Source organism: Coturnix japonica, chromosome 2 (assembly GCF_001577835.2).
Source record: "Coturnix japonica isolate 7356 chromosome 2, Coturnix japonica 2.1, whole genome shotgun sequence".
Lineage (NCBI taxonomy): Eukaryota > Metazoa > Chordata > Aves > Galliformes > Phasianidae > Coturnix > Coturnix japonica.
In genome coordinates, this window is record NC_029517.1 from 8330263 (window position 1) to 8357802 (window position 27540).

A 27540-nucleotide genomic window follows, 5' to 3' on the forward strand; every position below is an offset into this window, starting at 1 on the left:
CTGAAACTACATCCAAAGAGTGTCACCTTCTCAGTTCTCCTTCCCACAAATTCCAAAGTGTTCAGCAACTGTTAGACATATGCAGTGGAGTATTTCTAGGTTCAAAGACAACTACCTACTTAAGCAGTTGTCTCCAATACAGTCACAGTGTTCTATGGGTTCTTTTGCATTTTCAAAGTTGTAGAAAACTTGAAAAAATTAGTAGTAGTAGCTTCAAATATTTACATGGCAAGGTTTTGGTAGCACAGGGCTGCAGGGATGGCCTCTGTGAGGAGCGCCTAGCAATGCCCTGTATCTCATCAGAGCTCCTGAAGATGCCCCATTGCTGCTGGGCAGAGCTGAGTCATGAATGACTGGCTCATGGGAGAGCAGATTTAAGAAAGGGACAACCTGCTGCACAACAGCATCTGAAGGAGAGGAGTGAGAAATGGAGGATAAGCAGCCCTGTAAAGAAGGTCAGTGCAGAAGGAGGGCAGGAGGTGCCCTAGGCACTGAGCAGAAGCTCCCTGCAGCTCAGGAGAGACCCATGGAGAAGCAGACTGTCCACCACAGCTCATGGGTAATGCATGGAGCAGATCTCCATGTGCAGCCATGGAGGAGCCCATGGTGCAGCAGTGGATGTGGCCTGGAGGATGCTGCAGCCATGGAGACTCCTGTACTCTCACTAGAAAACCTGCAGTTTATCTATTCAGACTGGATTTATCTAGATAATCTACATGTTATTTTGGTAACCTAGAGCAATGCTATCAGCTACTCCATCTACTTATCTCCTTCCATTTTTCACTGTTAATTAGAATTGAGAAATTTTGAATGAGAGAACACTCCATTTTTAACAACGAATAAATAAAGGCAATGCTTCTTCTCATATTTAATAATCTAAATTTTATGGAAAAGTGTTCATAAATTTGATTCACCACACCAAATCCTGTATATGAAATTAGACAATTTAGGAGTGTAATGGCCCCAAGCTTTCTCCAGAATCAATGAAGGAGCAGCACATGCAGGAGGTAGTTCAGCTAACCCAAAATCTTTATACTGAGTAGATAAATGTATTGGTCTGATAACGTCACAAGGCTTTATCCTCACCATGATAAATGGAACAGCCATAATGAAAGAACAAACTCTAAATAAATAAATAAATAAATGTGAGTACTACTTTTGCTGAGGTTTTCAGTTTTTTATCGCTTTTCAGACAGCTTTGCTTTTTGGCAAGTGAACACTAAGAGGAGGTTTGAGTCTATTTCAGCCTGAGTGCAGTAATAAGGTAAAATAAGAGATGGCTCAAAAGAGAGCTGTTGAGTTTTCTGCATTGCTCAAGTAAGTAAATTTATGAATTTATGACTAATTTGAATCTCATAATACAGTCCAAATAAAACAACTAAAAACAGGACCAATATTAATGCTCAAGCTTTTAGAACTGGACATGTCCATTGTAAGTACTCACATCTGCATGTCAAGTTCTTAAGTAAAATATTATAATAAATAACTACCAAGAATTTATTACAATATTTTAAAAATATGGATAATTATTTTAACTGGAGAGTTACAAGAAAAAAAAAATGTATTTCCAAATATATTTTTATATAGGTAGACACTGTAGAAAAAACTGGGAATATAAGCAATTTGGGTTCTTAAGGCTTTTGGTTTTTGTTCTTTGCCAGGGAGAGAATGTTAAGATCTCAGTCATGGAGAGATGACAAGGTTCATTAAAAGAAAATGACAGCATAGACTGAAAGAGGCAAAATGTATTTCATCTTTTCATTTCAGAAGCAAATTCAGCCTAATATAAATGAGAGGCCTATTCAGCCATGACAACGTACCATGATGCAGAAGCACCACAGGTAATCGTAGAACTAAAGTTTTCAGTCTCGGCTGTAAGACTGCACAAGCTTTTGGAGCCAACCCCTGTTATGTCAGGATATGTTCATCACCTGAAGTCAGTTCTTGAAATATTACTTCAAGAAAACAACTGATACTTTGGCAGTTAATAAAGAGTACCACAGCTTTCAAAATGCATTTAAATTTCTCTTTCTACAATGTATTCTTCTTCTTTTACTCCTGTGCCATATCAGTGGTGACATTACTTTTTGAACATCTGCATCAGGATCCCTAAGGGCCAGATTTTCTAAGCTGAGCACGTACACATAAGAAGCAAAGGAATAAAAGTATCAGGTATGAAGATTCATATTTTCAATCAGTCATACAGACTGTCATAGAGAAGCAAATATGACCTGCAATAGGAAGAATTTCCATATTATGATGTACAATCTGGGAGAGACTGCTAGGCGAAAATGAGGGCAACATCTATTGTTATTGTTTTGACTTCTGTCCCATGGGAACACTGTTCCAAAACTGTAATTTTAAAATCTCTGTCATGTTTTTTCTGTCCTTTCCCATTTCTGGTGGATGAACGGGAGAAGAAAGTGACTAAATAGAAGCCACAGTTCAGTCAACAGTGCTGAACAGATGTTGGAAGAAAAGTTTTGTGAAGAAGTACGACCAGATTTTGTACATAAAAGTAAAGTAAGGTAAGATTATATATCCAAAACCAAATGGCCTGTTAGTAGTTAGAGAAATACAGATCTGTTATTAGGCTTAGGTATTCTAGTTGAACCATCAGAAATGCTTGCTTTATACCTACACGCAAAGCACTTAAGCTAAGCTGCTTCCATACATTTAAGGAATTTATTTCAACAGTACTCCAAGTTTGGGTTTCTTTTTTTTTTTGTGCATGTAAGAAGGCTTCAGAATAATTTCTACAAAACCAACATGGATCATCTTTAATTACTGCATTGCAACCACGGCTATTTAAAAATCCAGCCTTAGCAAAGTAGATGACAAACATTAATGAGCAGTAATGCACACATGGTATTGTAAATGAACGGATAATGAAAGCAATTTATTTGAAAATTAAAATATGATTAAGAATGGCAGTCTGTACTAGGACCCAGATGCCAACAGAAAGCAACCAATGTGCAAGCAGACTGTCATTAATTTGGGAACTGTATGAAATTGCTTTCTTTTCTTTAACTGTTTTTAATATAAAGTAACTTAACTAATGGACAGCATGTATACACTGGAAGTCATAGGTCCTGTTGAAATGCTTACAGGTAGTAAAGCACACTACAAATTCTCCAATAAGAGATTCTCTGAGAGGGAAGGACATTTAGAAGATACTCCAAAATTTAGGTAGGATGATCTACACTCCCCAAAAGCTCCTCTCTGGAGAGACTATCCATTCTTAACTTATACAAGGCAGAGTGCCAAAATTCAGGTCAGGAGAACCCAGGGCATATCTCCAACAGCAGGTGTTTGCGCCAGCACCGTAATTAGGAACAGAACACTTGGAAAGCCAAAAAAGCAGGTGCACTGGAGTTAGCTAAACACACAGAGAAGACATCTCAAAGCAGCTTAACTACAATAAAAAAGACAAAGAAAAGTAGTTCCCTTTAATAAGTACACAGAACCAATTTAGATCCTAAGCATATTTGCATGTGATACCTGTGCAGTATGGGCTACAAGTTCAAGTTTTTATCACTCGATATAGAGACTTTCTCCAAATCACACTACTGTAGCATACCTTGAATGCCTGATGTATTGCATTCTAAAGTAAAAATGGTCTCACCTCCCTATCTAAAAACAATGTCTGCTTCTGTTGATGCAGGAGCTAGCCATACCCAGCTGACTGCTATAAAGCTGTCAGATCTACTCCTATTTAAATGTTCATGTTTGAAAATTTCAACCTATGTAGAGATGCCTGAGCTCCATGACAAATTGCTAGACTATATGGCTCCATATCAACACATACGTCAGGATGTACAGAAGGCACTGAACGTTGTTTCTGTTTTACAAAACAGTAAGTTAACAGGCCTGATTAAAAGGCAAAAGGAAAGAGCTAAAGACAAAGGACCACACTGTCTTGGTAATACTAAGCACACTTGTTTTGTTCCAGTTGCAGCAGGCCAGGGGAAGGTACTAAACATTAATCTATATAATTACAGGAATAAATAGTAGTCATCCAGATAACTATTTACAGGAAGATATAGCTCCAGAAGACATGTTTTGTGACAAAAATTCATTTCATATACTAATTAGCTTGGACCTGACATTCCGTTCTAAAGAAAATAGAATAGAGTGCAACCACTGTCAAGATTTTGTTTAGTATTTACTACAATGTTTGTACAATGTACATAAGCTGTGAGGAAAATCGGGGAAATCAATAACTTCTTTTACCCTACTTCCTTGAATAAATTTATATTTTATGTAAATAAATCATTTATTGTCCCATCAAAAGGCAAATCAGAAAAATAAATGTAATCGATATGACTCACAGACCCAGTATTTCCCACTTATTCTATAGCCTTAGGAGATCTTACTCAATGCCTATCTGTGCATCAAACACAAATCCACCTAGCTTCTTCTTCATATCTGAACCCCATGCTATTCAGGAGCTTTTGTGTCTTTCTTCTATATATGGAAGCACATTTACTTGTTATGGGTCATAGCAAACATGACAAAATAGTATGTTCTAGCTCATCCTGGAAAAGAATTGCTAAAGAGCATATAATCCCTCCAAACTCAGCATAATAATGCCATCACTGAAGATGTGATTTTAGCAGCTTAGTGCGGATATTCACTGTGGAACACTGCAGAGATCTTCCATCCATTTTTTGTATTGGATAATTATCTACTGTATCCACATATTACAACCATGGAAGTAAATATATAATTGTCTAGAAAAATAACTGACAAGATTTTAGAGGTAACAACTGTAGCCCAGCTGAGCTGAAGTTCCATCATTACTAACACAGTAAAGACAAAGAAAACCATTTTATCTACTTTAACAAAAAGCAACTTCACTCCCTATGCTCCCCTTCCCTACCCTTCTCTTTTCTTTTTCCTACTACTGCATTGCTTTGGATCTTACTCAATTTTACAAAGATTTTTAAAATCTTCAGCTTCTGATTACTTCTTTTCTGTCAGTCAAACCAATCACCCAACAGATCTTAGAAACTGCTTTGACCTCTGTCTGAATGATGCCACTTTTGAGTAGGTGGAAAGGACTAATCATCAATGAAAAAAAAATATAAATAGGACCAACGGCTGCTTAAAAATATATTTTAATCCTTAAGAAATCCACTGGGATATTAACAAAAGGTGGTTTTGTCTGCAAAAAGGCATTAACATAGCCATTTATAAAACTAATAGGAAAGCGAGCACTGCTCCAGTAATAATGAAAGTACACTGCAGAATAACATTATGGAAATAGGATACCAAATTGAAGAATTGACCTTGGGGCCCTGGCTTATCCTGGATGAAGATGACTTGTGAAATGAAAATTTGGCTGTAATTTGTTCTTGCTTTGCCTAAAAGGTTGAAGGCATTTCTACTCCAAATGAATAAAACAATTGTTAATTTCCTAGCATTAAGCTAGATGTTCTTAAATATAGGTTTTTTTTAAGTGTATTCAAATACGTTTTCAGGTCTTATTTCTATTCCTGGAGAAAGAGAACTGATTGTCTACGATTTCTGTCACAGCCAATTTCCAAGAGTTAATTTTTGAATCACTTCAGAGAGAAGTACCTGCTAGAGCTGAATCAGTTGGATGCTCTATACTTATCTATCAAGTGTTTACTCATGATTTAATTGGATGCAATGGTCTGAGAATTCAAAACTAACAGTGAATGTGAAATACAGAGCATGAAGATATTCTTTCAAATAATCACATTGCCTTCAAATAACACTAAAAATTTATAATTTCTTCCACAAAATGAATTAAGAGCCAAAAGCATTAGCTTGATAGTTTTTTTTTAACATAAGAACCTTATCCAATAGTGGCCATCAGTGCATCCATTTCAGCGAATGGGCAAATGTCATAACATAGCGGTTGAAGTCAGAGTTGAAATAAAATGACACACAGCAAAAGGAAGACATGGATCACACAATATACAAAGTAAAAAATCCACATACAGTATATTGTCCTTGAAGGTAGCAAGCATATGTTAGATGGCACCGAGAGCCAAAGGAGAAGAATGTGGGCTGTAAGGTCCACAAGTTTTTCAGCATGGTGTTTTGCAGCAGGAATTTTAATTACTGATAACATGGTAGTACCTAGCATCCTCAATAATTGTTCAGGGAATATGACTGAAAAATATGCATAGTGCAGCAGCAACAGAAAAATATATATATTTACTTATTTTAAGTATATTTAATTATGTATCTACATAAATATAATAATGAGAAGAAAAACAAACAATACAGCAACTCGCCCCAAACAGATCCCATTCATAAGTGAGTATTTCTGTTGTTTAGATACGTATACAATGGTAAGTGCTTAGCAATATCAGGCAGGACAACCAATGGTAAAAACAGCTCAGGTCCTTGGACAGTTCTGCGTGCTTGAGAAAGGAGAATTTCAAGAAGGAATATGAAGGACAGGTTTATGCTGCTTTATAGATGGTTATGGCATTTATGGAACATAGGGGATATAAGGGAAAAGTGCAAAGGAGCTTATTTGGAAATGATGACAAAGACCAATAATGAGATAACCAGTAAAACAGAGAAAAATAAAAAACTTTAAAAAATAAACTTAAAAATGTACATATTTTTCTTGTTTCATTCTAAAACAGATTGAAATTTGATCTAAAACCCTTCTACTCAAACCATATGGGTGGTTCATGGGCTACAGCATTTCAAGGAGCACTGAACGCAGTGCACACCTGGCTGGCTGCTGGCTGGAGGTGGCCCAGTCCTTGCGGCTCAGATGCAAGGACAAAGAGCCCTGGTTATGTCTGTAGCCCACATACACGCATACTGTTAAGCACACAGCATAAACAGTGGATTGATTCTTTTGAGGTTTTATTTTCTGGTGAAACACCTACGCATCTTACAGGCATCTGAGACTATCAACAGAAATACAACTTTGTCTAACGGACAGCGCAGCAAATAAGTTCAAAGTCAGCTATAGAAGAAGAACAAAATTCTTCTAATGTGCACTGCGCATCAAAATAGCTGTCATAAAAATGCATCAGACTTCACCTTAAACACATTTCTCACTTCTTCCTGCAAAGCTTCTATCTCAATGGCTGCACAAGAGACCAAAGGCTTGGAAAGATCGAGTCTGAATTTAGCCACGACTCATTAGTACCTATTTGTTCTAATGCTCATTCTGGCCTTTAGCTTATATAGCCTTTTTCTCTCACTCATATTTAATCAATAATGGAGATATCAGCTGTATCATCAGGTATCATCTTGATATCAGGTTTCATCTCTCAGGCTTAATCTGCAAGGCTAAATAAATGCGCCCCTCTAGTGTCCTCACTGAGAAGACGCTTCATTTGCTAATCTTGTTTCTAGCCTTTCCTCTGCACATGCTCTATTTTCAAATAGACTTTTATCAATCTGGATGAATGGAAAAGTCTGTATGAGTATCCCAGGGGATGACTTGAGACCTGCACCCTGCTACTCGTATATCGCTGCCTCCGTGTCCTAGATAGATGCATACAAAAGTTTCCCATTGTTTTTCAGTTTAATATCAAGGCAAGGATGTGTGCTCACCCTGCAGTTGATAAATACATTCAGGCTCTTCTCTTCTGCTATTTCCAACTGAGAATTTTCTAACATTTCAGATTCTGGTCTTCAACTGCGTGGCCTCTCACATCGTACTGCATATGGGAAATTCTACTTCTCACAACTGCACGCTCCTATGAGTGTAATATTCCTCATGTCTTTTTATTATATAGGTTGCTCTCAAAGTTGCTACTTTATTTTCTGGAACATTAACTGCTAAGGAGTATCTTTACGAACTGGAGCTTTGTTTCTACATCCTGTCTATTTACGAGGCCACATTCTGCACACCTAAATCCAATACGGTCCAAGCAGCCAGCCATTCACTAGGCAAAAATAAATAAGATTGAAAAATATATTCTGATAATTAAGTTTTCTTGGCTCTTATTCAGACAAACAAGAAAGTACTAAGGGAGAAGCATCAAAAGAGGCTTCACACAGTAACAGTGGTGTCTCTCAACAGATCGCACACGCTAAAAGAAGAGTCTATTTCATAGATGCCCCTAAGAGCTGAATGATTTCTACTCACTCAGCAATCACCTCTCAATCTTTTCTACAACACAGCACACAGAGGCATGACAAGGCACATGGGAGCTTGCAGTTCTGCACACTCCCAGGTCTGCATCTCTTTCTAGTACTCTCACATCTGTTGGTTCTGGAAACCGCAAAAGCAGATCTTATTACAGTTGTTAGTATGGCTTTCCTGTATATCTGCACTTAGAAATATCTCAACACCTGCCTTAAAAAGCAAGTGTAGCTAGTGCAAAATAGGAGAACACTTGAACAGAAATATAAATACAGGTGTTTCTCTTACAGGTTTATATAATTCAGTACTGAATAATGCTATTATGTCAAAGAGACTTTGAAGAAATGTTTCATATGTGATTCATGCAAGTACAGAACACACACATATCCCTAAATAGGACTAAAATATATGAAGTCTATCACACTTCACAGCAAGAACAATGTGGTCTGGAAGACATTTCTGTTCTGAAATTTGCATGGGGTTTGAAAATGATTTTCTTCTGTTAAATTGCTCTTTTGCTCTTGTATCAAAAGAATTTTTAACTATAAAAGTTCACGTTTGTTATTGCAGGTTTGCTATTTCAAAGATAAAATAGACAAAAATGTCACTGTGAAAAATCTGACATGTAGAAATCTCCTCTCTGTTATAATTTAATAGTATTGTTATTACTGGACTTAAGCCGGAAGTCTAACTAAAACAAAACAAACAAACAAAAAACCATGAAAGCTGGAACTGACAAAAACAAATGACACAAAAAGCTCTCAACTCCCTTCAGTGCTCAGAACACTGAATTAACATATTTATTGAATTACATTGGCAATGAAGACAGCAATATATTTAAATTCATTGATTTTTTTTTTCCTTGACTTAAAAGCAACACAGATGCTTATTACAAAACAGCGGTTCTTCTCATTTTTATCAATCCTTTTTTTAACAACCACTGACATTGACAGTTTCAAGCTTAATTGTACATTCAGCATGTACTGTTAATGACATTAGATAAATGCATCACATCAGAATGCAGTAGCGTCAAAAGAGACCACGTGCCAATCTTACAAATTTAAAATCAAACAAGCTACTCCGCAGACCCTGACTCTTCAAGTTGTTTATCAACTGAGTACTAGAGAATATTTTGAATGTCATTATACATCAAAAGATGAAAGATGTGCCTACCACAGCCTGTGTTCCCTTTATACAATGAAATTTAATTACATGTTATAACTATGCCATCTTAGAACTATGGTAATTAAAGGGGTACAGTACATTGGCGTTTTATTCATTGTAAGCCCTTATTTTCAGAGGACTTAACTCAGCCATGCAAATTTACTTATCAAAGGGAGGAGTCTGTCACAAACACAGCACTGTTTGCTGCAGCCACACTAAAAAATATTTGAAACTTTGCAGCATCGCTGTGGATGTTGTTGGAATTAACCTGAAATCACTTTTTCCACTGCAGTATAAGATCTCAGAACAACAGCTCTTTAAAATACCAGTTTATGTTTATGGGCATGTTTTGTTTGTGTACGTCTCTAATCAGATCTCCGAACAAAATAGCCTCGCTGCAAACCATCTTCTAGCAAGCCCATTATTAGCACAACTGGTGAGCCTCCCAAATGATTAAGAAGCACAAAATCAAGGTCCTTAAGCAGCAGGGTGTTTGGATAAAATTTTCACCTGTACAGGCTGCTGCAAATTGCAATCCTTTGCATATGCACAGGCAGTCAAGCATGAGACAGTGGCTGAGCAGGGCAAGGGAACTGCCAAGCCATACCCATGAGGGCAGCCTGGCGAGGTGCCGAATTAACGCATCTCACGGATTTCCAACCCTCGTTCATTCCCTGCTCTACAAAAGCAGCCCTGCCCCTGCATCTCCCAGACATCTGAGGGAGGTTGTGCTGGCTGGCTTCGTACGTGTGCAGTGGCATAGAACATACAGATCTATCTTTCAAGAGGCATGCAGGCACTCAGTGAAAGCTGAACTGCATTTCCTTCCTGGATAAACTCTCACGCATTCTTGGATTTCCAGAGAAAATGGAAACAAATTCATAATTGGATTATTTTTTTATGGAAATGATAAAAAATTATCTACAAACTAATCAAGGCTCATGTCACCTTCCTTGCTAAATCTGCTCTTCTACCATTCTCAATGCTAGGCTACTTAAAACATGTTGATGACCAGTTGTTAAGGAGTACAATCTCACCAGATCTCTTTCGTCCACTCAAATGATACAGTACAGGGCACACTGCATTTCTTGGGGTAAGATGTTGAGCAAACACTTTTTTCTCCAAGCACACAGAGAGAATTTACTCATATAAAGCAGCAGTAAAACCAACTTTATCCCCAACCCACTGAACTAGGCACATGAATTCTAACAGGCAGTTGTCCAGTGTAGCGATGTCCTGTGAAAACCAACAAAAGAGACAATTTAAGGACAGAGCATTGCCTTGCTTCTGCAGATCTAAGACTTATTTTAAGCTTGTGTGTGTGTGAGATCAAATCAGCATCAACCCAATTATGCCTAAGGTCTATTTTCTTGGTAGATGGCAGGGTCAGTCACAAATGAGCAGCCTCTTGCAATTTTCCATCGAATCAGCTCTGTAATTTGAGAGCTAATGCAGACATCTCATGAAAACAAATCATCAGGCAGCATCAGTTCTCCCCCTCCTTCCCAAAACCAAGCATTTGAAGGGATTTGGGTTTTTCTTTTAAAAGCCAATTCTCCTTTTCATGAAAGCCAAAGCAATCTATAGTAAACAAAAGTCAGTACTCCATTTTAGACCTCCATGAATATTTCAAACCTGCACACCTTTTTTCCAAAGCATTCTCACTTTGTTAGGTAAAGGATAGATTATTAATTTCAAATAGAGGAATTTTTGCAAGAGGTGAGATTGCGAAATGCAAATCTGTAGTCATATAATTATCTGCTGAGGGCTCAGTACTTTTATAATAATAAACATATTTGGGGGGGGTGGAGGGGAAGGGGCAAAGCATGTTCTTTTTCATGAAGTGCACTTCATAATTAAAAGTGTCTGAAACCTTCAGGAAAAAGAAAGCTGGTTATTTACAAGGAGAGAGAAGTCTGTGCACAGTGAAGTTCAGACAAAACCCAACTTGAGCTGTTTCATTCCCCCAACTTCTGCTTTTTTTCTTACAAACTAAGCCATTGAATCTGTACATCTAAACTGCCAGCAAAAACAGTAGAATGATAAGGAAGATCCCTAAATTATTCAAAGTGGTTTCTGGGCTTCAAAGGACTCCTTCACTTTGTTCCTTTCTGTATCTACGGTTATTTCAGTTCGCCTGCGGCTCTGACACAGGCAGCATTGTGTCTGTGATGTTGAAAGAGAGGAGAGATTCTGTGAGCTTGGGCAGATGCCGGAGCCCATGAAGGACACGACAGCCACTTCAGCAGATATTGGGATGCAGGGAGTCCAAAGGAGCCGTTCCCTTCTCCCTTTTGCTTGCCCATCCATTTCCTCCTATACTATTAGCACTTCCACAGATGTTAGACAGAATTTGTCAATCTGAGGTTCGAAATGTAAGATGCTATTAACATATGCTTTTAGTGTTTAATAGCATATAGACAGCACTCCCAAGAGAGACCTTAGGCTTGTAAAGAGGAAAAAGATACCAGGGTCAACATCCTGCCCTAATTCACTAGTGCTTCCGTGCTTCTCTAATGCCAGCAATCCCATTCTTAACATCAGATAATAGGCTGCCAGAGACACCAAGCTTAGGAAGGCACAGAGATTTCTAGCACCTTGTCTCTTGGACACAGGCACCTTTTTATTCTCCCATCCACAGAATAGACCAGTGGAAATACCCTTCTCAGTCCTGCCAGCTGCAGGCGAAGGGCTGGTGAGCCTGCAGCCTTTCATACAGCCTCCCACTGCAGGCAGTGTAGTTGTTCACATGAACACAAAGTTGCTAAATCAAGTACACAAGAGGAATTGAAAAGCTACCTGCTAATCAACTTAAAAATCTATTTTCATCACATATGTGAATATACAGGGTGTGCTTCTCTGTGTGCTCCTCAGCTTTAAAGACTAAAATGCAGAAAAAAATCTTGGACTGAAAACATGGATACAGTCAGAGAGAGGATTGGAGCCAGGGCACAGGCACAGCCCATGGAATGACAGGGCATATTGCATGTAAACATGCCTCAGCTATCACCATCTCTTCTTGAATAACTCCCATATCTACAAACAAAAAGGAAAGGAGAAGCAAAAAGAAAAATAATAATAATAATAGAAATCCATCAGCTCCCTGAAAGATAAGGGTTTTGTTTGCTTCCTGCTGGAGTCCCTTCAATCTGCTTTTCATCAGCGGTCCAGCCCCATCCCCGCTTCTGCTCACACTAACATTTTGGAGCCAGGACATATAAGAAGTGAAGATTGCTTTCTCAGATAAAAGGGATTTTCTAATGTCTGGTTTTCTGGGTATTTCTCGTGTCACTGTATGGCATATAGAAATACAGGCTGTCCAGTTCAGTTCCAGAAATCTCAAGAACAGTTTTGTTCTTTGCCAAGGATACTGCCATGCTATGTATGCTCACCAGATTCCTGTGCGCTCTTCCTGTGTATATTCAGAATCAAAATGTATACATGTAAGCCTCATAAGCAGGCGTAGCTTTCTCAATCCAACTGCTACAGTAATGTTCAAGTAGAAATATAAATGTATTAGGGAGATATGATATTGCCTATAAAAACTTACATTATGCATTGCATATATACATATATTACAGTTTAAAATACTATGTGACTTTACCATAATACAAATCTAACATTCAAAAGAAAACAGCTCTGGAAATACCAATCCAGTATCAGAGACTTCCAATAACTTTAAGGTCCACAATAATTCTCTTGTAACTTTTACAACATCAATTTTCTGAGTGTATATCACAATAGGTTACTGTAGCAGCACTCCTTTTGGTTGAGCTTTCTGTCTACATCCCAGCATTACTAAGCATTAGCCAGAAGAGAACCAGTCGCACAAGTGAGGATGCAACTGTGGCACAGAAAATAGGGACGGGAGGAGAAAGGAAGTTGATACAGACTTTATGGCCAGGGTTGTGCCTGCCCCTGCATTAAATGTCATGTCTGTATTCCTAGCACCCTGGATTAAACTCATACCACTCAACTTCCCATAGGTTTATTCACAATGGGTTTCAATTTACAGTGTGTAAGATGAAGAGAGCACTGCCAGCAAGGATCTTTCTGTAATAGAACTAATTAGACATGCTTAAAATTAGCCCAATCATAGTTTCTTTTCTTGAGTATTTTCTTCCTATATCAGACTTTTCTTCTTCCTAAATTTCCTCACCAGTGCTGGTAGTCATGAATTGTGCAAAGGTCTGTCCTTTAAAACCAACAGAGCACCACACAGATTCACACTGCTGATTGCTGAATCCAGTTTCACCACAGCAAGCAGCAAACTGTGACTATGGCAGGCAGGAAGGAATATAGTTCCCTACAAGAAATGTCATAAAATCCATTTATTCCTTTGGGAATGTCTATACCACAGGGAAGTACATACATCGATCACATACTAATATTGCAAATCACCAGTAACTATGACCAAAATCTGGGGATATTATGAGGCAAATGTATGAGTTCTCAGCACAACAATTCATAATGGGAAATAATATGCATGACCAAACAGAAAACACACAAGACTGAGATATTTTGATATATTATCTGAAACAGGGAGAATTGTTCTCTGAATATTTTATGTTCACACCCAATTAGATATGCAGTAAATGATTCTTCCCTTGCAACACCGTCACCTACCGACCATAGACGCAATGAGAATGAATCTTTAAGTATGAGAAATATTCATATGTGGGATCTAGAATCTACTCAGGATATAGGTTGAAAATCTCAAAACAGTAGCAATTACATGCAATATAGAAATTTCCTTCCAGTTGCCCTGACAGCATCTTAGAGAAAACTTACAAACATATGCAATTCCTAGACTGTAACAACAACTGGAAGAAAAATAACATTAATCTAGTACAAAAACCCACCAAAACCCTACCATTGTCAGATCCAAGATAAAACTGTAATTCTAGCAGGTTATGATGAAGTTACACTATAAAGCAAAGCACTATTATTTGCTTTTCCTCAGATCCTTTTTTCTTATTAGTGGCTTCTGCCACTATGGTTGCAATATCAGTTATTTCCCATTCTTTTGCGCATGGAAAAGGGGGAAGAGGAAATAAAACATCCCTTATTTGCTCATGTTTGGATTTTCAATATTTTTTTCCCTTGATAGCTTCTCCTTTGAGCAGTAGCAGTGTCAATTCCCCAAGGGCAGAATTCAAGTCTCAGAAATAATGTACACAGCATACAAATCTCCCTAGTGCTTTCTAATAGTTTGTTAAACTCTGAGAAATGTTACCTATTGAAATACATATATGCATTTCATAAGTCCAAAACCAGGTGCTGATGCCATCTATATGGAGCCACTTATTAGCTTTATAGGCAGAGCACATAGTTTATGCAAACAGCTGAGTTTGAATAGATCCTGCCAAGATGAATATCGCACCTATGAACACACACACTTCCATACACATTCCCCATGAACCATCTTCCAATCTGCATGGCCTGGTGCACACAAGCTACAGCTTTGTGAAGTGTTACGGAAATCGCAGGGCAGACCTGCCTGCGGACTTCCAGCTTTGTACACAGCCAAAGAAAGCCTTCTTTGTACTTCTATCCAACCAGCCGATCCCCAAGCCGGAATTCATTCCCAGTGTCACAGAAGGGCAGTTCTGCTTCCATAACCTGTGAAGCTCTGAAGCTTTCTGCCAATTACCGTAAAAGGTGGTGAATTTGTAATGTGGGGTGTGAGAATGCAGCGGTCACTAAACACCCAATAATGGAAAGCACTCCTAAGTGCTCCCGATTATAGCTTAATGTATAAGCAATGGGCTGCTGATGGTCAAAAATTAAACGAGGGGAAATCTTCCTCAGCGCATGCCAACACCCACAGTGAGGCTGATTTTCTGGGCAGACGGTTATTAAATGAGGACTGAAGGTTTGCTGCAGCAAAAGCACTCTGCAGAAAATAAATTTCAATTGCACGCATTGTTCTCAGTTCTCAAAACAAGCTGCCAGCTTTGGTTTTTTGTTTGTTTGTCTGTTTTGTTTTTTTTTTTTTTAAAGGAAGATATCTAAAATGCAAACATTAAGCAAAATGACAGCACCTATACGGCCACAATTCAGCTAACCTCTAAATGACATTTTAACTTTATACTCTGTGCACAATACAGTTGTGTCAGCAACGATTCCAATGACATTCCAGGTCATTTTTCTGTTTTCACAGATACTTCTAGAAAGTGAAGATCCAGGTGAGGCAGGTTCTAATCACTTTACTAACATAAGCCTTATATCAAATGAAATTGATGCTGGTATTCTTTTGAGGCATTTTACCAAAGTTGAAACACTTTGTTGAAATTATTTAATGGGCTTAATTTCATATTTTATCATTAGAAATGAATGGTGGAATTCCATATTCTTTGCATCGTTTATAAGCCATTAGGTTGAAACAGCAAAATGTGTACGTTAGCGCCCTTTTGCTTAGCTCACCTGCAGAAACAGCCCTTACGAGCTACACATCTACTTCTAGAGCAGAAATAATTCCCAAGACACTCATTCTGAGCCCAAACTGATAAATTTAATGAAGCAGATATCACAGCACTGGGGTCTTTCACGTCAACCTGCTGGAGGAAGAGTTCACAGCACAAGCGAGAATGTCATTTGGAGCGGAAGCACCAAACACAATGCCATTAACAGCACTAGAAGTTCAGAGCAGCCATTAATTCTCTACTTCCAGGCCTTGGCCATTTGAAAGCAGCATTCGCAGAATAAATATATCTTGGATGCCTTCCCAGTTCATTGGCTTTTATGTATAACCTTAACTGACAACACACTTCTCATCCTCATTAACATACAATATGCAAACTAAACACAGATACCAACACAATGCATGTGGTGCACTCTAACTCATCCAGCTGAAGTGCAGTGTCTGTCATCAGGTACTATAAATACCAATATGATTTTATTATTATTATTTTTTAAATCAGCCTCTTTCAAACAAAACATAGTGACCACTGCAAGAGAAATGGCTTGGGCTGAGATTATATAGAAAGTGTTTGCAACCATCAATGCAGAGGGATCAGAATAGCATGTTCCAGATCTTGCCTTTCAATTCAAAAGATGCTTGGAATTTTAATGGAAATTGGGTTGAAGCACAAGACAGCAAGTGCTAAAATGCTACCAGAGATCATACTTTCGTTTAAAGATAAAACTTCTTAATAGAATAGTAGAATATGTCTCTTCCATATTGGTTTTAATAGAAGAGCTATCAGAGCCAGTCACACAGAGTTATCAGAGCCAGTCACACAGATAAGATCAACAGGATGTCCTGAATCACCGCACCTGCGACCCATAACATAAATTGAGATGCTAAGTAAAAAAGGCATGTGTTATGAATATTTTCTGGATGTTTCATCTTCCTTTACATCAATTTTACATAGTGTTGACACAGAAAAAAAAAACAACAGTCAAGCCACATGATTTCAGTGAAGTCAGGATTAAAGTGGTTTATTGATTGATTAATGGTATGTAATTAACTGGCAGGTAAACCACAACACTAGGCACTTACAAAATGACAGGAAATGCTTACCAATTTTGTAACATCTGTGGCCATGTTCATACTTATAATCACAATCACAACTCTTTTACAGGAACATTCACCCTCTTCAGCAGATGTAGGGCCTCCAGCTCTATCTCTCTTGCTTTCCAGTAACTCACAGAAGCAAACAAGCCCTCACAGCCAGATACAAGTCCTTGAGGTGAGTCTCACATTCCTCTCCGCTGCTATCCAGGCCATGTTGCTATGAGGGGTCATTCTGACTTCCTACAAACTACTTGTACTGTATCTATTATGCTGGGGCAGGAGATGTGATAAATGAATCAAAGTTAAAAGTCTGAGTTCAACCACTCTTGCAGCAATGGTTACAATCAGGAATATAACCATTAGGTATCAAGACTAAGTTAATACGAACAAATTTCACAGTGATGAAGTTTTAAAGTTGGGCATTAGTGGTGCCATTTCACAACATGAATTAACATGGATTCATCATAGGATATTTTATTTAACAACACTGATATCAGAAGAATTGTCAAAACACAGGTATAAAAGATAATACAGAAGAAACATGCTTTCTGGATGTGGGAGTTATCAGAGCTTCACTGAACTGAGGCAGTGCACCCATGCAATAAAATGAACACTTTCATTTGCTACAGATTACTTTCTAACAGGATGCCCTTTGGTCCTGCACTAACATCCCTCAATGAATACTTGCAACCTTTGCAGAAAATATTGCTTATTCTTCAAAATAAAGGACACTGAATTTGCTGTTTTGTCTGAAAACTCACAGGCAACAATATTAAGAGCAGAAAGATGAGAAGAATGCCAAGCATCTCAGTGCAAATGGATATACTGGACTCTTGACAGATAAATGATAGCTCAAAACACAATCAACAGGGCAAAGGAAGGACCCAAAAGTAATTACAAAGGTCACTCATTAGGTAAGTCACATACGTATAAAATATTTTAATGTATTTTATGTCATATGTGTGCATAGTTTAAGATGAAAAGTTACTAATAAGGAAGAAACATTGAAGTCCATTTTCGGGAGCTACAGCTCCTAAAGCAGTGTTACTCTTCCACAGGTTTCTCAGGTAGGAGTAAGCAACATGAGGTTTCAAAACCAAGTGAAGAAACACCACCTTCCCTATGCACAACCTGTGTGGGAATTTCAGCATCCAACCAATTTTGAGAATCCTGGAGATTACAAGACTGTGTTCATTTCTAATTGTGCTTCTAAGTGGCTCAGGCTCTACAAGTACCTCATCCGAGACAACTGGTCCCCCCTCACCTATTACCATTATCCTATATCATTCTGAAAAATCACCACTGTACATAGATACAGAACTTCCTTCTGCTGAAAATCACAATTTACCATCCATGAGAATCTTAACTGTATCCAGCCTCCAATCATTAAGGTATCAATCACCTCTAGCCAATCCTCCTTCCTGCCATGTGGTGTTAAAGATCTTTGTGTGGTGACTCAGTGTCCTGACCAGGGCACATCCCCCACTGGAATGACCAATATCACCCTCAGTTCTAACACAGCACTGGGCACGCGTCATAATCTGGGATTTGGATGGTCATTCTCCATTTGGTTGCTTCCTTCTGATGCTCCAGGTTGCTTCGTCTGGGGACTCAACACTGCCAGCGCTGTGCAGTCTCATGTCATCTTTAAATAGTCCTGCTAGGCCCACTGTCAGTCCCTTACATGGAAGACTACCACACAAACAGCTGATTTAACCATTCAGTTCCCTGAGCATCTTCATAATAAAATACCTTGGCTCCTTCTACACCACCACACACCTCACCAGAAAAAATATCTACACTTCATTGAGAGATTAAAATATAATAGATGATCATTCTTGACTCCCTAAGACATCATTAGCTGTTTCTGTGTAAATCCACTCACATGTACCTATAAGCCTCAGGGAATGAAAAAAAAAATAATTTGCACACATTCAGCATTGACAGTTTCAGCCTTCCTCTGATCTCCCATTTCCCAGCTGGCTAAATAACACTTTTCCTCATTGAGCAAAGTCATTAATCTTTTTGAAACATTTATATATTGCAGTAGTGATTAACACTGAAATGCTTATGAATAAATTAATAATTACCCATTCAGCATACAGTGAGGATACAGCACACAGTATACACAGACTAATGAAAATAAATATAAATATGCAACAGGTACTATTCATTGAGCACAAAGAGATGCTTACATTCAAAGAGCTATTTAAACGTGGACTTGCCTAGGTCCAGGTCTTGTCACATAAATAAGTATGCCAGGGAACCTGGTCCACTGGCTCATAACCTCTTCCAGGTGATGAAATCAAATGGCAGTTCCCATTCCCACTCAAGCCCAAAATAAGCCACTACTGAACGGCAGATAATAAATATCACTTGTGACATCATCCTAAAGGGTAAGAAGCGATTTATATTTATATGACTAGACATAGAAGACAAATATGACCTATGGGAATATGCTAAATGTCTTCATGTGAAAACCAGAACTCTAATATTAACAGAAAAATTGTCCCTCTGAAAGATATTTTCTTGAAGTCCAACTGGTATCAACATACACATCTGCTAACATTTGTGTTAGGTAACTACATTTGCACACCTGATCATCTTTCAAAACGGCAAGTGCCTTGGTTTCATCAAAAACACAAACATACCTCAAAGCAAAATAGAATAAAAAGTTTCCTTAAACACAAGATTATAAATCTAGTAAACCACCAGGAATACAAGGATTTGATTTATAATACTCTCTGTGGTTTTGAAACATAGAAATATCACCACCACTACCTTTTTAATTTAAATGGGCTTTGCAGATTTATTTACATTGGTGGACAAGTGGATTCAGACCACAGCACACACCTGGTAAGTAAACATCTCTTAGGAAGAATGCAGGTCACTAGTGGACAAAGTGGATTTGGGAACTGCTTGACTGTGTTTCTTCTCTGTATTCAACACTCTGGGCACCTAACCTGTTTGACTGTACATTGTTTATTTCAATTTTGACATTTGAGAATTTTAGACCTTGAGAATCAGAAGTTACAGAACCTGAACTCCAACCAGATTCTCAGAAGAATGGTGTTCACATTCAGCACAAATTAAGAATCCAAGTTAAAGTCCGGGCAATTCTAATTATTGAATGAAATGCTTCCAAGTTCTGGTCTTGATGTTGGACCATCACTAGTAGCTCAGCACACAAACATTCCTCTGTTAGAGACTGTTTTTTGAAATAGTTTGATAAGAAAACTGTAGTGTTCAGATCACGTTATATTATTAGGGTGAATTCACCAACAACCATGACTGAGTTTCATAATACTGCATATGAGTACGAAATTGAAGACTGCCAAATTCCTGAGTGTGAGCAGCAGTGTATTTGGTTGTGTTGGGTTCTTTGGTTGTTGTTTTAGTTTTCTGGGTTTGTTTTGTTGTTGGTGGTGGTGGCTTGTTATTGTTTTTAACTGAGAGTGACCTTAATTAGCAGAACTAAACTCTATGAATTATAAAAACTCTCTAACAATCAAAATAATTCCCCTAGATTTCAACCACTCTTAATGAACAGCTTAGTAGCTAGGAGACTTGATGCTACCGAGACTCTTTATTGCCTGTATATTCTTCACTTGATTCACTGTCATGAATGAATCTCTTCACTTTCCAATAGGCAATTCTGGGCAACTGTTCATTTCCAATGATTAAGTAATTTCATAAACTAGAAAACAAACAAGCACTCAAGGGTTTTCTTATTGGGTTTGTTTTTTTCCCCAGCGAGCAGTACGGGTGAGAATAAGGAAGACAAATGGAACAAGAAATAAAAGTGTAAGGAACAATATGCACAGACACTGCAAGCTTAATCTGCAGAAAACAAAGGACATCTCCAAGTAGAAGCAGCATCTCTCACAACACCTGTCCAACTGTTTTAAGAAAAGTCAGCTCATAAACCATAAAATAAGATGCAAGAAATACCTTAAATGATCTGAAAACTCTTGTAAGATAAGAAAAAGAAAACTGAAAAAGATCTGAAGATAAGTTTTCTATTTCGCCCTTGACTTCTCTGGTCCATTAAGTTACATCTTGCCTTTGCCTTTTCTATACTGATAGCAAACTGGTGTGATATTATCAGGTTTCTTATCCCTCACCTGTGTTTTCTGCAAGCCCAGTTACTAATGCTCGCTTCAATTAATCATCCTTTCACCTCTCGTAGTTCTTTAAATTGCTATTTGTAAAGTATATGAAGGTTGAAGGTTTTGTACTATTAATGTTTTCATGAAGCATATGGGAAATGCATCTGCATTTCCTCAGCTACACAGCTTTTTTACTTGCAGAACATTTCCACAGAGGGAAGCAGCAGGCACAAATGAGCAGGAGAAGCTCCCCAGACTCTGTGAATGTCTCTTAAAAATCAGGATGAAATCACGACCCTACTGCTCATTCCAATACAGGCACTTAATACTACATTAAGGAAAAATATTGACTGTTTGAAACCAAATACAGCTTAGAAGCTGCAGAATCCTGCTGTACAGAATTTGCTAAAAAATTAGCATACTCCTAAATAGTGTTATTGAATATTTAACAGGTTTCCATCACTTTTATCTCCCACTACCCCAAATAAAATATTACATGCGGCGTAATTTTATTTCACAAAACAACAAACTTTGAGGACACAAATGGACAATGTAATACATCTACTGTCTTTCTTGAAAAAAAATGAATTTCCCTTTTCAGTATTAGGATTCAAGAAGAGATGGAGCTTCCAGTAGATCTTAAGGTGTCAGTAGTGAAACAATATAATTCTTGAATTATGAAATAGAGTTTTTGTCTGTTGGCTTTATGAAGATGACTTTGGCATAAAAAAGCATTATGTTACATTTTCAAAGCTGTTATTAATTCAATACAAGGCCAAGAGCTCACTAGCAATGCACTTATCTTTCTCTATTTTCCTCAAAATCCATATGATGAAAATATAAGCTGGTTTCCTTTAGTAGCCACAAACATTTTCAGTTAACTACATGCTGTTAGTCCAACTGATGACCACTGACTCTGGTACAGCCAGTAATTTATGACATCTGCTATTCTCAGAAAAGAAGAACAAAGCACTGATCATGTCAGCCTGGGATGCTTTATTTCAAGACGTTTAAAACTTATCAGTAAAAATGCTCAGACTTATTTTCAGAGAGAAAAATAGCAGGTTGTGTGTTAAGTGTACATAAAACAATTAGCTGAAGAAAGCAACTTTGTTCTGGTGGGAACTCCACTAGCTAGCCATTCTGCCAAAGATTTATTCTACCATTTTGCAAGTATACGTACTTCCTTTACAGAGCTGGCGCTGTACAGCGGTCTATACATACATAATGCTTTAAAAGTTCCAACTTGAAAAAGCAGTAGTAGAACAATGCTTAGTGACTTAGTGACTTCATTGTCAAGTTGAAGTTAAGCTGAACATGTACAAAAACTGTCCATAGCTTTCAGTTTAAACTTCAGACACGTAGGTTCATTAGAAAAAAAGATTTATGGTACTTTCTTCATACCATGTCAGTTCAATTAATTCTGTTTGAAAAATGGAGAACACCAGACTATAGAACTCTTTAATTTTTTAAAGTATTAAGTAATGCAACAGATCTCACAAATTCAATCTGAATTATGAGACATTCCTTCATCCCACTATGAGACCACCCTTCGGGCTATCTACATCTATATCTCTGTAGTACATGTACCAGTTTTAAAAGTAAACCTGTAGTTCAAAAAAAGAACATAAATCGCCAAAGTGTTGTGAATAGAATCCATGTCAATTTTCTTCAATTTCTTTGGCTGAGATTTAAGGCTATATGCCAAAACCACTGAACATGTGACACACCGAATTAGGATTGCCATTAAATCAAACTGTAATTTACAGTGTCACGAAGAACAGGCATTCCCCAAACGATTACTCTTCTTTATTTACTACTTACTTACAAAATTTTCATGTGTAAAGAGAAGGGTGATATATAATGGAGAAATAAACTGAGTTGCAAAATCATGTTAACCACAGGGCAAAACTGAAAAGACTTTTTTGTGTGTTTGCTTTATATAGTTTTCTGAATCCTTGTTACAAGGACAAAAGACATTTAAAATGTTTTGTTTTGGGAAACTGCTTCCCTTCAGCTGGTTGAGATGCTCTACAATGCTGCTGCCACAAATTCTACAGGAAACCAAACAATGACTCGAGTCTCAAAGTTGGCCATTTTGCTTCCACGATACCCACATTCTAGTGTTACTCTTTTTTTTTTTTTTCTTCCAATTACTAATCTCATATCTGATTTTCCAGATTGGGCTTTCATTCTAGGGCTAAAACTAAAGTAGCATCCAGCTAAATCAATCAGCTGGTGAAGCACCAACAATGCAGAGTTGCAGTCAGCCCATATACACTACTCCAAAAACACGTCAAACAGTGCAAAGGCTTCCCAGAATTATCCTGAGGCTACTGGTACCAACTACAAAACAGCCAACTACATCTTGTTTAATTCTCTAGGCTACATTCGCAATTTTTTTGTACCCAATTCAGATAACAACTTACATCTTAGAATGGCTTAAAAATAGTCTCTAGAAACACAGTCAACTGTATTTTCCCTGAGTTGAATTCTAACTTGCCACCAATAGTTATGATATTTTCCAAGATGATGTTAACACAAGTATACCTTCAAGATGACACTGGTGTTGTGCTAGAGACATAAGGAGGCAGTAGCACAGCTTCACTCCCTCTGAGAAGGTGTCAGTGCATTCTGCTACCTATATCCTATTGGGACTCGACATTGTAAACCTGTAGAAGACTGAAGTCCCGGATGTCTTACAGAAACCCATCTGGATGCCAAAAGGATGTCTTAAATAACATTTCCTTTCAGGCAATGAGAATGCATTGATATACTGACTCAGTACACATTGTATACCACAGCCTAAATCGTTTATCCACCATGTGGAAATAAAGCTAAGCATTGAGTTCCAAAAGCCTTCAAACCCCATTTAGCGAACGTGGACAGTGAAGATGTTGGAGCACACACTAAGTAAGAGTACACGTTATAGCAAAATTGCACTGAAGCTGTGCAGTGCGAATTTGTTTCACAGGATCCCTGTCCCTACAGTTACAGTCTTCAGCTCTATATTCTGCTTAGAAATAGAAATGTATGGGTTTGAGGGCTTTTTTCTATTAAAACAAACAAAAAAAAAACCAAAAAACTCTAGAAACAACCAAAACACTATGACAAAAAAAAAAAAAGTGTGAAAACTTTGAAACAGATCAAAAGTACAGTGACTTATTTGATCTAATTTGCTTTAAAAGCCAGTACTGAAATATTTCACATACTTTGCTCTCACATAAAAAAATTATTGTGCAATTTCCCTCTTTCCCCCAACCCTGAAAACTCTACGAAAGTGACTCCTGCTTTCTTTCCTGTAAAAAGCATCCTAGATCTAAATCAACAGATTCACAATTATGGAGCGATACTCTGTTCTGTGTTGAGCTGAGTTCACTTAAACTCATCATCAAAATGTACAATACACAGAATTATTTTGTGGCTCTTGTAGTTCTTGTGTTTGTAGGAAATTAATATTCTGACAAGGTACAGTTTGAGTGTGACTTAATTCACAAATGATATCAACAGTAAAATAAATCATGTTACATACTAAGACATCGTGGCTTTTTTCAGATGAAAATTATCCTTGAAAACAGACATAAAACATAATCAAATGGACCAAGCAAAGAATAAAGGAAAATCTCAGAAGGGTTTAAGTATTGAGATAAAAGACCTATGAAACAACTTTGGATACTGAAAAAACACACTTCAATAAGAATAGAGAGAGATACTGAAGCAAAGTAATATTTTTGTGCTCAAGAGTCCATGCTTTTTCTTTACTCTGATCCCAGTAAAACCAGAAAGAACTTAGAAAAACTTGTACTAGAAAAGCAACGCTGAAATTATTCAATAAATGTGATAAGAGAAAGCTGAAGATTGCAGCTATACTCATTGTGTGATTATGTATTTCATATATTTCATACCTTCAATTACAACTATAAACAAGGAATTTTAATATTTTACATAGGTGTTTTATAAAAACTTTTTCATTACTAAAACAAGAACCGTAACGTGAAAAAAATCTTACTAGTAGCTTAGTAGTAAGCAAAAGAGAGGATATTTAGGTTAGATATTTGAGTTAAATTCTTTACTCAGAGGGCAGTGAGGTCCTGGCACAGCTGCCCAGAGAAGCTGCTGATGCCCCATCTGTGGAGATACTAAAAGCCAGGCTGGATGGGGCCCTGGGCATCCTGAGCTGGTGGGGGGCATTAAGCCTGCAACTGGGTTTGATGCTGGATGATCTTTAAGGCCACTTCAAACTGAAGCCATGCTATGATTCTCTGAAATCTTTATACACACAAATCGCTGATGAGATCACATTGCTCAAAATTCTTTCTTCAAAAGCCCATTCTCACAGTGTAGGTCTGCCGTCAGTATTTGTATCTCAATCACGTAACATACAGTCACAGCAAGTTTCCATTGTTTTGTCTAAAGTTATAGCTTTATAAAACTCTTTGCAGATGACCTTAAAATCAGAGCCTAGTTCTCCAATCCTTGGGCAACAGCAGTTTCCCTCTGGAAGGAGGAGGAGACCAGCTCAATGCAACCAGCATCACTGGTCATCTGAGTCAGTTATCTGAGTGGCTCTTATGAGGTTGCTGGGTGTAGAGCTGACCACCCACCTGCAAGCTGCCCAGCATTGCCATGTCCATGTCATTTGCTGCATGGAACTTTCAGCCTCAGGGTGTAACAGCATTCCAGTATCAAATTATTTTGCCCAGTTGAAGACAGACACTCACAAAGTAATCATCTGGGGATTGCTTGGGTCAATACACCTTTCAGGACACTTAAATTAACGTGTTTATGGCCTAGTTTTAAATATTTTAGACGGATTTTTCCCAGTGATGCTACTATATTTACAAACCCAAAGCTGTAACTGAATCCACTTTGACAATGCCAAAAAAGAAAAGTTAAATCCCATAATCAGTAGGTGTAAGCAGACAAATTTTGTACAAGTCTGTGCCAGTCCTGGTATGGAAGAGACTCCATGCAACTGAAAATTGAAAGCAAGGATGAAAGACAGACTGCACCAAGACTGGGTCGTGAGCAGTGCTCTTCAACTTGGCACAAGAAAAAGTAACGGAAGTTTCTTAATTGGATAAACCACATCTGTCCAACACTTTGAGAGAATTAACAATGAAAAGTAAAGTCTGTTGCTGCCACTGAGGCATATTGATACGAATCTGGTAATTTGCATAATTATAAGCCAGTCATTTTTATAAATATTTTATGAGAAATAACATGTCCATAACTCTAAAACTCTGAACTCTTGAATGTCATAGCTCTTTTCTGAGTGCATTATAAACTTATGGTCTGATTTATACCAGTGGTTCCACCAACTGCAATAGGATGCTCCACATGAGCAAGGATTACAAAACAGTATCCTACAGACATACATACCACACCCTTACAAACGACAAACAAAAAGTTCTTTCTGGATGTCTATTCAACCTTTTGAGTGCATATTTACCCACGTGCAATGAACATGAGGTCAGAGATAACCAAGCTAGCACGTTTATACAGCACCATGCAGGGATATTAGCTGAGGTCTTGGAGATGATATGTTGTTAGAGTAACATTGTGCATGGGCTAATTAGACCTGCCTCTCAAGCAAGGCTAATTATCCCCAGTACAGCACCACACTGATAACGCTCAGCTAGTTCCGGAGCTCGGTTGTTCAGCAGTAGCTCAACCCCACGCTATACTCAAAATTGTAAACAAAATGGTAAAAAAAATTGAAGTATTATTCCAAGACAGCAGCAAGAATACACTGCACCATCTCAGTTCATCTACCAGCGACACCAAGATGAACAATCAACATTCTGTGTACTGAAATCATCTTTAAATGGGAAATTCCACCACTAGACCAGTGGTTGTTCTACAGTGAAAAGTTGAGCTGAAGGGAACAAATTGCTGAGGACTGGTAGACTGTGAAGAAAACAAAAAATGTGAGAAGAGGCTAGAGAGAGGTTCAAGACTTCTGCTTAAAGATCAGCTTAGAGTTAAAGCTAAAGCAAAACAAAAGGTTTCATATTCACTTGGCAAAGTAGATCTCAAATACTTTTAAGCATAAATCAGAGTTCCTGTGATGAGGTCTTGACCATCATTGCAGAACTGAATGCAGCTGTGCTTTTACACCACTCTCACAAGCAGCTGAGCTGCAAGAATGAAGGCATGGCAAACCCTGCTAGGACCTGAGCCCCGCATTGCTGCCACACTTCCACCACAAGATTGAATGGCCAAGGACCTTCCATTAAAGATGGTGTTTCCTTCCAAACCTTATGAGGTCATTAAATACCAAATATATTTTCAACACAAACTCTAACAGGAAGCATGAAATAACAGAAATACATGCTAACATTTTAAGCCATCAGTATACAGTAGTCACTTTTCTTTAACTACTATAAATAACTGCCAGTAGATGCAGAACATACAAATAACGGCTGTTAATTAAACGGGGAAAAAAAAATGAAAAAGAAGAGAAATGCAACAACAGCTTATTCTATGGAATTCCAATAGAACTGACAATTGATTTTGTTGAGGGGAGAAGAGGGACAAGGCAGAAAGACATCATTCATTTCAAAGTCAATCTACCTTTGTGGTTACCAGGCTGTAAACGAGCACCTATTCTGAAAGACTATGAGCAGAGAGTTCTCTGAGGGTTCTGTTTAACA

The 27540-nt window shown here is 37.9% G+C and overlaps 1 protein-coding gene and 1 long non-coding RNA gene across 7 annotated transcripts in view; one reads left to right on the top strand and one right to left on the bottom strand.

Annotated features, from left to right (window-relative positions):
• PTPRN2 (protein tyrosine phosphatase receptor type N2) overlaps positions 1-27540 on the bottom strand; it is a 621717-nt gene that overhangs the window by 489246 nt on the left and 104931 nt on the right. The window lies entirely within an intron of this gene.
• On the top strand, positions 1720-24421 carry LOC107308869. Of its 2 annotated transcripts, XR_004306335.1 has the most exons (4): positions 1720-2528; positions 16843-16950; positions 17539-17689; positions 20529-24421. It is a non-coding gene; the product is annotated as an uncharacterized LOC107308869 (long non-coding RNA). The 2 variants fall into 2 exon arrangements; XR_004306334.1 differs by lacking the exon at positions 20529-24421 and having other exon boundaries at positions 17539-20521.